Source organism: Ambystoma mexicanum, chromosome 1p, assembly GCF_040938575.1.
Source record: "Ambystoma mexicanum isolate Mex_15411 chromosome 1p, UKY_AmexF1_1, whole genome shotgun sequence".
NCBI lineage: Eukaryota > Metazoa > Chordata > Amphibia > Caudata > Ambystomatidae > Ambystoma > Ambystoma mexicanum.
In genome coordinates, this window is record NC_090921.1 from 233,584,264 (window position 1) to 233,592,709 (window position 8,446).

At 46.4% G+C, this 8,446-nt stretch overlaps 2 non-coding genes across 2 annotated transcripts; both read right to left on the minus strand.

Moving 5' to 3' along the window:
* Positions 1-1,600: 1,600 nt before the first annotated feature.
* Positions 1,601-1,674, minus strand: TRNAT-AGU (transfer RNA threonine (anticodon AGU)). The gene has a single exon. It is a non-coding gene; the product is annotated as a tRNA-Thr (tRNA).
* Positions 1,675-2,364: 690 nt separating this feature from the next.
* TRNAS-AGA (transfer RNA serine (anticodon AGA)) lies at positions 2,365-2,446 on the minus strand. Its single transcript has one exon. It is a non-coding gene; the product is annotated as a tRNA-Ser (tRNA).
* Between the last annotated feature and the right edge of the window lie 6,000 nt (positions 2,447-8,446).

An 8,446-nucleotide genomic window follows, 5' to 3' on the forward strand; every position in this document is an offset into this window, starting at 1 on the left:
TTGAACTGGTGGGGCCAACCAGTTTGCCAATCACCTTCCCGGACCTGCCTTGGTCGAATCTCCCGTACCCTGTACTCGGAGGCCGGATAGACAGGCACCAGTCCACCCGGACCGCGATTTAAAGGAGCGTACCTTTTATTCGTCGGGCAGCACCGCGGCTGCTTTCATCCCTGGGTAGTGCAGTAACTCGAACCTTCCTCCACGACGAGAGCCTCTCTTCCTCTGCTGGATCACCCGAACTGCAAGAACTACCAAGAACAACTTCCACCGCAGGAGCCACTTCTTCATTTTAAGGTACATTGTTCCGCTAGGCCGCCCTTTCTTCGCGGTAGCACTAAAGGTGCTTTAAATCCTTTACCTACCTATTGGGTTGGCCACCCCTCTCTCTTAACATTGTCTTTTCAACGCCTGATTCCACCTTTTCCACTTCGTTAACAAAAGACTTGACTGCAGCTACAAGAACATTTTTGCTCCTGGGTCCTTGCTCTGTACCAACTGACTTTGGCACAGGCCTACTGACTGTGGTCACATTTGTTGGATCTGACTTCTTTAGATTGATTCTCAGCTAGAACTGTGTGGTGCACCTATTTCTTTTAACTACCCTTTCCTTCCCATTCTTAAACCTTGTGAAATGTCATTTTGCTCAGTTTTCACTTAAGTATTGCTTATACTGATGCACTGCCTTGCTTAAACTGGTTCACAAACTGATGGGAAGTGTGTATAGGGTGTGTAAGAACCTATTTCTATCTAAATTGTGCTGCTCCCCCTTATAAGGAATTGTTAGAGGATCCCTTGTGTGTAAGTGTCACTGTGCTGTTTTGCTCAGTTTTCACTCTGGTTCACTTGGTCTACAATTTAACTTGGGAGTGTGTATATTTTTCCTTTCACTTAATTTAACTTGCTTGATGACTGTGATACGTGTGTTTTATTAAAAGTGTATAAAATAAATATATATATACTTTTTAAATACAAAGGTTTGGTCAGTGTTTCCTTGTTCCATAGTCTAGTGAGCCCATTGTGTAAACCCTGAATACTGCTCATCTCCCTCTTGAGATAAATCTGACTGCTCAGCCACAGCTACCAACTAAATCTTTGTGGTACAGACTGATACCAAAGGGGATTTATTGCTCTCACCTGTAGTCCTAATCTTGTGTAGTGCTCCCTAAGGGAACTGCACAGAATTCTGCCCAACAAGTGTCACTTGCTATGTGTGCCTGGTAAGCAGTGTTGACAATTGAAATGTAACCCTGCCCAACATGCGAGCATACCAGGCAGCATTTATATACTTAGCACAGCAGAGTGAAAAAGTGCATGGCAAAAAGTGGCGTGCACATGTGCTTACTGCCTTTTGCACTGCACTTTTGCACTCCAATATGCAAATGACGAATATTTGTGAGAGTGGAACCCAGGGGGAAAGGATATTTTCGTCTAAGTATCTATACTTATAATGGGACGTTTTTGTTTAAAACCAATTTTACGATTTCATTTTTCAACTATTCAATGAACATCATCATGAGATGTTTGACATACCATTTATCGATCTTAAGCTTAAAAAAGCAGTGTTCTAAGGGTTGCAAAAAAAAAAAGAAAAAAAAACACTAGGCACTGCTGAGATTCGAACTCAGGATCTCCTGTTTACTAGACAGGCGCTTTAACCAACTAAGCCACAGCGCCACATAGTTCAAGCGGTTGGGTAGATTCCCTTTGATTGCAATACGCATGAAATCAATGCTTAGTTTCTAATAAACATGACAGAATATCCCACCTCGATTCTTGGAAAATAAGATTTTACGTCAGTACCCGATGCCCTTAACTGTTAAAAGAACGCAGGGGTTCGTTTTGGAAAGTTTGCTGTATACTCGTCAGGGTACTGCTCCCCTAGGAAAACGGTGAAGCCGCTGTGCTAGTTCAATGGCGACACGAGTCCAATCTACACGTTAATCCTAGCACATGTATGTCATTTTCTACATGGTGTGCGGCTGTGCGCTCATTTTAGGCGGGTGATGCGAGCTTTCTGGCTTCTCGTTTGCCGTTCCACTCCACGGGCATTGCTCCCTCGTCTATTTCAATGCCCTCTGCAACCGGAAGCTTGCGCGGGCGGTGGTTGCTGTTTGAGTTTGTTACACCCGCCCTCAGATGGCCGTTGATTGATATGCACTGCAGGGCGTTTTCCGAGCCAAAGCGACTCATCGTTTAAAGCCTGAGCACGTGATACTCAGGCAACGAAAGAGCACTTTCAAAATTGTGCGTTTGTTACGAGTCTTATAAAGATCATTTATTCTTCAATTATTTTATCTTTAGGTGGAATCATATGTGTTGTAATCGTGGTGACTTTCTACACAATGAATGACACTAAAATGTAAACGTAGTCGGCAGGATTCGAACCTGCGCGGGGAAACCCCAATAGATTTCTAGTCTATCGCCTTAACCGCTCGGCCACGACTACTCGATGTAAGTATACAAATACTGGTGCTAGTGGATAATGAAATGCCAAGGCGCTTCATGACGTTATTGTACTTAAACTGGTTTTTTTTATAATGTTAGTTCGTTTTCCATCCTTCCTAAGTGGATTAAAACGCATACCATCAACTTATTCCAACTTTTTGACGTGCCAAGAGAGGCTACTAGTTGTGATCTTTTCAGGTAAATAGTCAATATCACTCTCCCACATAGAGGGGCTGATTCATGGAATTATTTGCGCCAAAAAACAGAGATTTGTGCGCCATTCTGCCGGCAGAAATCCCTGTTTAAGAAATGGGAATTTGCGGGCAGAATGGCGCACAAATTGCCGTATTTCGGCACAAAAATTCCATGAATTTGTGTCCGAGTCTTTCATGTACACATCAACCCAGAACAACAACAAAAAAACAACCACACACACACACACACACCCATCCCCGCTCAGCCTCCTTTACCCAGCCGCCCCGCCCCCCTGAAGAATGGTCCTGTCAGGCCATGGAGTAAAGTGCCAAGTTGCAGCCTGCCCACATCTTTGTGTGTGAAGTCCGCCGGTGGGGGCTGTTCCCGAAGGAAGTGACGTTGCGGGTTAGGGAGGGTCTGGCCGGGTTGCTGGCAGTTGAGGGTACCATTTGGCCAAATTGCCAGTTTGTGCCACGATATTAAAGAAGGTGGCACATCGTACTTCATTCTCCTGTGCTTCACTGTGTGAGGCCTTTATTGATACTTGCTTGATTAATGTTACCACCAAACGCGGATTTAACAATGGCGACCAGAGTGTTTGTCACAGCGATCCCAACTGCATCATACCGGTGACGGAGCTGGTAGAATTCCTGCGGATCGGCCTGCGGTAACTTGCCGCCCACCACCCGCAGCCGCATTACGGAAATGATTAAGGGCCGGGCTGGCGCATGTGGGCAAAGCACCATCACTGCTCCTGCCGGCCCCGTTCTACTATGAAGCCAGTGTTGTGATTTGACAAAGATGCCGGCGGCCAGAAGAATGCACGCCTCACGTCGGAAAGGCAGAAAAAACCCGTTTGGAAGGGCCCTGCTACTGCCCGAAGCATGTGTGTACTGCCCCAGTACCCACATTACTGCCCCAGCTGCTTTATCTGGCACTTGAAGTGGGCCCAGTCCCACAGCAACAACACCCTACATTTCCACACGTGGGATCTAAACATACAAAGGAAAGTGCACGTGGCCTGAAGCCCCCACCTCACCAGCCAGCACCAACTACTGCCCACTGCAAAAAGGGAGGCACCTGGACCACAAACTGAAGGTGAGACACACAGCCAGCCTAACCCCCCCCCCCTCAAGCCCCACGCTACAGGGTACACAGCCATCATGTCAGAAAATGAAGGAGTTAATAGCGCCTCTTGCACATCGTCAACCTCCTCCACTTGCAACCTGGTGGCCAGGGATGATGGGGGACATCAATCTTTACAACTACAGGCAGTACATTCTTTTGACATTTCTGATACTAGTAGTCTGGCACCCCGGTGGAATAACTGGCTTAAGGAACTCAATATTTACATTGATGCAAAAGGGGTCAGGGAGGGCCGTCTCAGAGGCATACTAATGCACTCATTAGGTCCAATTGTAAGAGATATTGGGCCTCGTTACGAGTTTGGTGGTAGCCATGCCGTTTTTAGCGGCATGGCTACCCCCAAACACGCGTCCGGGTCCCGCAAAAGGGTATTTACCGGGCCATTCCGACCTTGGTGGGCCCGGTAATTCCCTTTCGCGAGGCCCGGACCCGGTACGTCCCCATTCCCATTTGTGCCCACATATGGCTCAATGGGAAGGATGCTAACAACGGGCCCATTAATGACAGGCCCGTTGTTAGCATCCTGTACTGCTAGCGGGTCCCGCTCTGCACGTCTGGTCTGGCCAGGCATCCAGAGCGGGCTCCGCTGCAGAACTCGTAATGTGGCGGCCTGGAATGAACGGTGCCGGTCCCTTACCGGCACCGTTCATTCCATGCCCGCCACACTTGTAATGAGGCCCATTGTATTTGAAATGCCAGAAAGCTCAACTGACAGGTTTAAAGGCATAATTGATTGATTGAACAATTACTTTGCTCCTTTAAAAAACGCAGTCTATGAGAGCCACATATTTCATACAAGACAAGGGAGAATCAATGGACAACTTCGTCATGAGGTTAAGCAAAAGAACAAAATACTGCGACTTTGATCGCTACTCTACAGATAAGGCCCTAAAATCCCAAGCGATTGCAGCATGTGAGTCAGCTGAGTTTAGGAAGAATTTAATGCAGAAGAGCAGGACATTAGAAGAAATTCTACAACTATAATGTTCGCCAGAGTAGATACGGCACTATCCATGCAGACAGAATCTTTGAGCAATGTTAAAATTACGCAATCAGCTTCTCCGGCATCTTTGTGTCAAGTACGATCGTCTGAACACAATCAGGATAAAAAAAAGGCTAATGTTGCGGATACAAATTTCACCACATAGGCCCGTGCCCAGCGGTAGGACACAACTGTGACAAATGTGGAGATGAAAATCACTTCAAAACAGTGTGCAAGAACATCAAATACTTCCAAAAAACTGAACACTTAGGGGAAACCAGAAGGCGGGAAAGCCCCCATTCCAGAGCATGGCAATCCCCAGTTCCCAGTATACATCGCTCTAATAGCAGAAAGAAGGAGTCATCACAAAGGGACAGACGACACAGAGAAAGAAGAGAGTACACCAGGTGCACAGGCTCCCCAGAAGAACCAAAAGGGAGATCAACACAGCAGAAAATAAGGTATATAGAGGCCTCACTGAGGCGCAATAATGAATCTGATTCCTCATCATCAAGCGGTGACCGCAAAAGAGGCAATGTACATGCCATAAATAACACCATGTCAACTCAATACAGCCTGACACTGCTGCTACAAATAAACAGACATAGTACCTCTTTATAAGTTTGCCGGTCCGGTAACAATGGTACCGGTAGGCCTGCCGGTGCCATTGTTCCCAGATCGGTAAACTACGATTTCTGCTTGCGGGTGCCTTCCCGCCCGCCAGGTCTGACCTGGCGGCGTACCAGCACCCGCGAGCAGAGCATGTCGAATGCACCTGCACCATTTAGAATGGTGCCGGTGCAACCAACCTCCCCATTCCCATTGAGCCCTACTGGGTTCAAAAGGGAATGAGGAGCCTTTTATTCCGGCACCCGCGAATTGGCAATTACCGGGTCCGGTGGGCCATAATGACCCGGTAATTGGCCATTCGCGGAAGCCAGAAAAAAAAAGATACCGGTTTTAAAAGCACAGCTACTGCCGGTCTTATAATGAGGCCCATAGTCAGGAATTCCTAATCGATACAGGAGCCACAGTCAACGTGATCAACGAAGAGACATATAAATCCCTTGACAACAAGAAACCACTTAACCTGCAGACACTGACATATATCCATATGGCACAAACACACCTTTAGAATGCAAATGAAGGTTCAAGGCTAATTGCTCATATAAGGACAAGAGAACGAAGGCCACTACATATGTAATCAAAGGGGAAGTTCCAGGAGGGAGCATCCTCAGCTTCAAATCTGCCATACAAATGGGACTGGTGTATGTGATGTACCAAATCATGTCAGCCTACACAACCAGTTGATAGACATGATGACAAAAATGTTAACGAGACATTATTCAAAGGCTTAGGGAAACTAAAAGGAAAACAAATCAAGCTGCATATCAATACAAGCATCAAGCCGGTAGCGCAACACTACCGTGGAATACCTCTAAACATTCAGAGACAAGCAGAGGATGAAATACAGTCGCCATTAATCCAAGACATCATAGAACATGCAATAGGACCCACACCCTGGGTGTCCCTCATAGTGCCTGTACCCAAAAAGGAAAACAAAAAGAGCATTTGCATCTGCGTGGACAAGAGGGCAACGAACGTCGCGATTGAAAGAGAACAAGACATGTCCCCAAGAATGACTGATATGATGCACCTGCGACATGGTACAAAAGTTTTCTCCAAATTAGATTTGAATAAAGGATAGCACCAACTTGAGCTGCTCCCGGACTCTCACTATATAACTACCTTCTCCGCACATCTAGGGCCGTTTCACTACAAACGTCTCAGCTTTGGGCTATGATGCGCTGCAGAGATTTTTCAAAGCGAGATCCATCAAATTATCAAACACATTTCACAATGTCTGAAATACAGTGATGACATCTCAATCTTTGAGACAAATCATGAAGCCCACAATGACACACTGCAGCGAGTGTGCATGGCACTCGAAGAAGCCAACCTGAGTCTGAACGCAGACAAATGCAAACTAAGCAATTCAACGGTCAAGTTCTTTGGGCACATCTTTTCACACAAAGGTTTGCAACCCGACCCAAAGTGCAAGCCCTGGTGGAAGCACCCACGCCAAGATCAACATCAGCCATCAGATCATTCCTACAGGACTTCGCCTCCATTAACAAACCTCTACTTTCTGGCAAAGGACAAGAGTTTGCATGGTCCACCTATTGCGACAATGCGTTCTAAGAAATTAAAAGGCGCCTCATGTATGGCATATTATGATCCGGAACTGGAAACTGAAATAACAGTTGATGCCAGCCCTGTTGGTCTCGAGGCAATCCTCACCCAAGTAAAGCCGCGCGATCCGCCCTCTTAGGCTCACAGCATAGTGGCCTATGCAAGCCGCAGCCTATCATCAACTGAGTGTGCATACTCGCAACCTGAGAAAGAGAGCCTTGCGGTAGTATGGGCATGCAAGCACTATCACCTGTTCCTGTATGGATGGCCGTTCACCATCGTTACAGACCACCAAGCTCTTAACCATATATGGAAAACCCACAGCCAAAATGCCTACAGGAATGCTCGTTGAACATAATTCATCAACCAGGGAAAGACAGCAACTCAGCTGATTTCCTGACAAGGTATCAATTATCTGCAAAAGATGAAAGGCAATCCATCAAGGCCAACCAATATCTCAATTACATTGTGAGCATTGCACTGCCCAAATTCACTCACCAAACCACAAATATTTGACGGCATGAGGCAAGACAATCGTCTCATGATTGTAAAAGACTGTGTAATGTCAGATCGGTGGCATCTAAGAAGCAGAAAGGAAGCACCCCAGTCTGAAACAGACAAGAAACAACTCTGGACCTTCCACTTGATAAGACACACCCTTCCAATAGCCCCTGTAAGACTAATGCTAAAGGAGAACAGGATTGTCATCCCTGAGAATCTTCAAGACCAAATATTTTCCATGGCACATACAGGACACTGTGGAATTGTGTCCACCAAGAGACAGCTCAGAACAAAAGTGTGGTTCTCACGCTTGGATGTCAAGGTTGAACAGAATCTGGGGAAATGCATAGCCTGCAAAGCAGTTTCCCCTGCAACTTCCCGGAACCACTCAAAATGACAGCTATGCCTCAGCAAGTGTGAGACGACGACATGTTTGGACTTCTCTCCAATGAAAAATACGTTCTAGTGATAATAGATGAAATGTCCAGATTTCCGGTAATACACTAATTCAGTCCACAGCAGCACATTGTCATCCCAGCTTTGCAGACTACGGAGTGCCCACCATCATGAAGTATGATAAGGGACCCCCGTTCAGCGGGAATGATTTTCCAATGATTGCAGAGCATCAAGGTTTCCAACACTGCAAAATCACAACCCTCTTGCCTCAAGCAAATGGAACGGTAGAGAGATTTATGGCCAATCTGAAATGCACTTTACAAATCTGTTCAATCACAAGGGGTTCATTTATACAGGCCATCTGCACACTTCTTAGAGACTACCGCAACCCACCACACAACTCCACTGGTGTGCGCCCCTCAGAATTGATGGTTGGTCGTGTGCTAAGAACCACCCTCCCACACAACCCCAGTAAGGAAGTGGCTGTAAACATTGGGGCCAAGGTCAGAGCTAAGGATCAAGAAAGCAAAGACAAAATGAAAGAATATGCCAACAGCAGAAGGAAGGCAAAGGACAGCAACTTTCACA